Source organism: Echinops telfairi, unplaced genomic scaffold (genome assembly GCF_000313985.2).
Source record: "Echinops telfairi isolate 266 unplaced genomic scaffold, ASM31398v2 ScPeMD7_1;HRSCAF=3_0, whole genome shotgun sequence".
In the NCBI taxonomy this organism is placed as follows: Eukaryota; Metazoa; Chordata; class Mammalia; order Afrosoricida; family Tenrecidae; genus Echinops; species Echinops telfairi.
Window position 1 is genome coordinate 79,206,736 of NW_022103896.1, and position 5,397 is coordinate 79,212,132.

At 41.7% G+C, this 5,397-nt stretch overlaps 1 pseudogene; it reads left to right on the forward strand.

The window, feature by feature from the left end:
• The first annotated feature begins 65 nt into the window (after positions 1-65).
• Positions 66-1,103, forward strand: LOC101660409 (annotated as a pseudogene).
• Positions 1,104-5,397: the final 4,294 nt, after the last annotated feature.

The following is a 5,397-nucleotide window of genomic DNA, read 5'->3' on the forward strand; positions in this document are numbered from 1 at the left end:
CATACATAAGCCCTCTGAGACCAAGGACCACGACTCAATTCATTCTGTTAAGGACCTGGAAGAAAATGGGCACTTCAAAGGTCATTGTTGGTCTCTACTCTCCTACCCTGACTGATGTTGGGCAACAAAAACGGGCAGCAGGAACTATCAATTATTGGGAAGATCTCAGGAAACAGACCCAGCAGTTGGAAAATCAACTTGACCTGAAGCTGGTTTCCTTTAGTAAACTGTGCACAAGTTAACGTCACAGCAGTTCCCAAGATGGAAGATGCACCAGTTCTGACACGACACCCCTTGCAAATGGATCAAGTCAAGATAGAATGTTTGAAATGGATCGAGACAAGGTAGAATGTTTGAAATGGATAGAGTCAAGGTAGAATGTTTGAAATGGATCGAGTCAAGGTAGAATGTTTACAATGGATCAAGTCAAGATATAATATTTGAAATGGTTAGAGTCAAGATAGAATGTTTGAAATGGATCGAGTCAAGATAGAATGTTTGAAATGGATCGAGTCAAGGTAGAATGTTTGAAATGGATAGAGTCAAGGTAGAATGTTTACAATGGATCAAGTCAAGATAGAATGTTTGAAACAATGGTACTTGAGATTGTACAACTTTTGGCAAGACTTACAGGAGTCAATGATAAAATACCAACAGTGTGTCCCCTCCTTGAATGCTGCACTGCTGCATACATTACAGCAAAGTGGAGACACCCCGTAGGACTATGCACATGTATGTCCTAACGCCCAAGCAAACTGTACGGCAATACAGGGAAAGGGGAGCCTCGTGGGAACAGTATGAAAGGATGATGAGTCATACAAAGGGGAGCTGGGGTAAATAATGGAAAAACTGGACTGTTTTTGAAGGGAAAGGACCACCTTCGAAACTCAGATCATCTCATAGAAGACACAATAAGCATTGCCCTGGCAACAAAAGAAAATCTGTCTTCCCAGAGGGAGATGATGATGTCAGTTCAAAGTAAAATGAATACTCTGGCCAATGGTTTCCCTGCTGTGAGCCATAGGCAGCAGTGGTACTCACACGTCCTGGGTGGTGTTCGTGGTATCTGCACCATGCTATTGCTGCTGTATGCCTTCTATTGAGGGACCCCTGCGGGACTCTTAGCAACCACTGCTTCCATGTCGTGAACATGGAAACGTGGAGGGAGAAGTCGACAGTCCTGTGTTTCGAGCCTGGCCAGCAGGACTGATTGCAGACCGATGGCTGCGGACTCTGACGTGGTCAGCTGGAGCTGAAGCCCGTTTTCCTGTGCTCTTTTCTAACACGCATCTGCCCATTTTCACTTTAAGAAAATCCATTTTCCTATCCTGTTGTCACCCCAGGCAGTAAGTAAACTAATTAGAAAGAAATATTGTCTGTGCCTTGATAATGTTGAAGCCAAACGACATCCATGACTCACAGCTAAGCCATTATATCCAAAGGGGGCTGCTCTTTCAGCCACCAGTATTGGGTTATGAATAAAGATAGCTCTTGTATTTTATATTACACCCAAGAAATCATAAGTTGAATCTTGATCATCTCTATATTGTACATTTCTATTCTGTGCCCGGCTCTTGTGGTAGTCAGGTTCTGTTTCTCAAAGATTCTGGTTTTCAAAAACTCTTTGGGACACTGACAAGCCAGTTGCAGCATGATGAATCAAATGGTCAGTCAACAGAGGACAGACATGACAAAAAGCATATTTCTTTTTTTCTTCTAAGCACACTGGGATTAATGAAGTATATCACCTAAAAACATTGAGAATGACAGGCTTCCTTTATCACTCATTGTTTTGATTTCTTTGTTTATTTCTTCTATTGAATTTACATTCGCTACTATGGAAAATGAAATTTTTGTTCTACCATGGCCAAAGCAAAAACTAATAGCCAGTGCCTGCCAGTGCCCATCAGATTTCCTTATCGAGTGAGGATTAGCACTCAGTTTTCACCGACACTTGGTCCATAAGCCAGAGGTCAACACACCTTGAGATACCACTGTCCAGATAACTCCATTTGTAAATGCCCCACAGTTTATGAGCTGATGTTTAAGAACTGCCGCAAGATGTACCAAGAATTCTGTGTCCTATGAAAGCTGTTCACTCCAAACCTCTGAAACTTCCAACTAGAAGAGAATGGTTTCACTGTTAAGGGTACAAATGGCAGACTCTGTTTCCATCTATGCCTGATTTCTATGACTATTTCTGGAGAGGGGCAACATTTTAAACCAGTCCCCAGAAGTTTTTTTTCCAAGTTTAACCATTTTCTCAGTTAATGAGCCTGCCTCCAATCCTGGTGCCACATTCTTCTTCATAGTATCTAGCCCCTCTGATGATTTGCTCAGAGTACAGAGTGAATCAATATTATGAGAGGATACCATTATGATGCCCACCGTTCCTGATTTTAATCATGCAGTATTCCCTTGTTATGTTCACACAACGGCCTCTTGATCCATGAACAAGTTCTGCAGGAACACAATGAAGTGTTCTGGAATTCCTAGTCTCCTCAAGGTCATCCATAGTTTGCTATGATCCACACAGTCGAATATCTTTGCACAGTCAATAAAACACAAGTAAACATCTTTCTAGTGTTCTTTGCTTTCAGTCAAGATCCGTCTGGCATCAGCAATGATATCTTTTATTTCACGTCCTCTTCTGAATCCAAACTGACCCTCTGGCAGCTTCTTGTCAATGTACTGCTACAACCTTCGTTGGATGATGTTCAGCAACATTTACCTGTATGTGATAGCAACGATATTGTTTTGTAATTCATACATTCTGTTGGATCAGCTTTCTTTAAAATGGATGCAAATATGGATCTGTTCCAATCTGTTGGCCAAGTATCTGTCTTCCAAATTTCCTGGCCTAGGCAAATAAAGGCTTCCAGTGCTTCTTCTGCTTGATAAAACATTTCAGTTGGTATTCTTTCAATTTCTGAAGGCTCATTTTTGGCTAATGCATTCAGTTCAGATTGAACTTCTTCCTTCAGCACCATTGATTCTTGCTGCCACGCTACTGCCTGAAATGGTGGAATGTGGCCTAGTTCTTTTTGACACAGTGACCCTTGGTGTCAGTTTGTCATACTGTGGCAAACTGTGTGCTTCTGTGATGGTGGAAGCTATGTCATTGGGATTTCAAATTCCAGCAGGGTCACCCAAAGTGAACAGGTTTCACCACAGCTTCCAGACTAAGAACAGACAACAAAGAAGGAATCGGCTACCCACTTCAGAGGAAGTAGCCACTGAAAGCCTTATGCATAGTTTCAACACACTGTCCAACGCTGACGGCCCCATGACTGGAAGTAGACACTGTCGGAGATAGTGCTGGGAGCGCGTACTCAAAATGGGCCTGAGGAGGAGCTGCTTTCTGGGAGTGGAGCCCTCCAGGGAAACATGGGTGGGGAAGCCTGTGGGAATGGAGCCTTCAGGGTCTTTACTATCTGATGCAGCAGGACTCATGGTATGGGGAAAGAGCTTCCAAAATATAGGAATGATCAGAACTTGGAATGTGCAAAGTACGAGTCTAGGAAAATTGGAAGTTGTCAAAAATGAAATGGAACATGTAAAGATTTCTATCCTAGGCATTAGTGAGCTGAAATGGAGTGGTATTGCCCATTTTGAGTCAGGAAGTCATATGATTTACTATGCTGGGAATGACACAATCAAGAGGAATGGGTATTCATTGTCAAAAATGACATTGCAAAATCAATCATGAAGTATAATGCTGTCTGTGACAAGATCGTATCTATCCGCCTTCAAGGAAATACAATCAATAGACCTAATATTCAAAATTATGCACCAGCCACAAACTTTAGCCATGAAGAATTTGAAGAATTCTATCAATGCCTTCAGTTGTAAATTGATCAAGCATGCAATCAAGATGCATTGATCATCACTGGCTATTGTAATGAAGAAGTTGGAAATAAAGAGAAGGAACAGTTGTTGGAGAATATGGTGGTGGTGGACAGCACATGAAAGAATTTTTCAAAACCCAAACTTCCTAATAGAAAATACCTTTTTCAACAACACAAAAAGTGACTCTACATGTGGACTTCTCCTGATGGAATATACAGAAAACAAATTGACTGCATCTGTGGAAAGAGATGATGGAGAAGTTCAATATCAGCAGCTAACACCAGACCAGGGCTTAACTGAGGAATAACCAAACCGTTGCTCAGATGTAAGTTTAGGTTAGCTGAAGAGAATTAAAACAGGGCCATGGGAGCCAAAGTACAACTTTCAGTCTATCCCACATGACTTTCAAAACCATCTCAAGAACAGGTCTGTTGCATTGAACCTAATGACAGAAGACCTGCTGAGCTGTCAGAGGAAATCAAGAACATATTATGAAAAAAGCAAAAGAAAGCAAAGATCAAAGTGGATGCCAGAAGAGACTCAGAAAGTTGCTTTTAATCAAAGAGTTGAAAAGAAAATTTAAAAGGCAGCTCAAGAAGACAGTAAAATACTGTAATGGAATGTGCTTTGAAGATAAACAAGCGGCCATCTAGCTGAGAAGCAACAAAGCCCACATGGAAGAAGCACACTAGCCTGTGTGATAGGCTCAAGTATCAGGCATCAAAGATGCAGAAACAAAAATCACAGCATTGTGAATGAGGGGGGAGTGCGGAGTGGGGACCCAAAGCCCATCTGTAGGCAAATGGACATCCCCTTACAGAAGGGTAGTGGGGAGGAAACGAGCCAGTCAGGGTGCAGTGTAGCACTGATGAAACATTCAACTTTCTTCTAGTTCTTTAATGCTTCCCCCACACCACACCACCCCCACTATCCTGACCCCAATTCTACCTTACAAATCCTGCTAGACCAGAGCATGTACTTGGGTACAGATAAGAGCTGGAAGCACAGGGAATCCAAGACAGATAAACTCTTCAGGTCCCATATTGAGAGTAGCCATACCAGGAGGGTAAGGGCCCTAACAACAACAACAGACCTGATAACCTCTTTTAAAAACTCATCTTTATGATTTTTGTTTCGCTGGAACTACTCCTGGTACCAAACGTGTTAGGTTGGATTCTCAAGAGAAGCCAAACTACTGACACTAGTATTTGTTGTAGAGAGAAAGAGATTGATATCAACAAATTGCTTGCGACTTGAAATTGAAATCCCATATGATCCAACAATACCACTATTAGGCATATATCCCAAAGAAATAAGGAACACAACACGAATGGATGAATGCTCTCCCATTTTATAGCAGCACAATTCACAATAGCAAGAAACTGTAACCAGCCCAATAGCCCAATGGTAGAAGAATGGATAAAGAAACTGATACATACACACAATGGAATATTAAATATATCGGTAAAAAAATAGCAATGAACGCACGAGACACTGTATGACATGGAAGGACGTGAAAACTATTCTGCTGAGTGAAGTTAGTCAAAC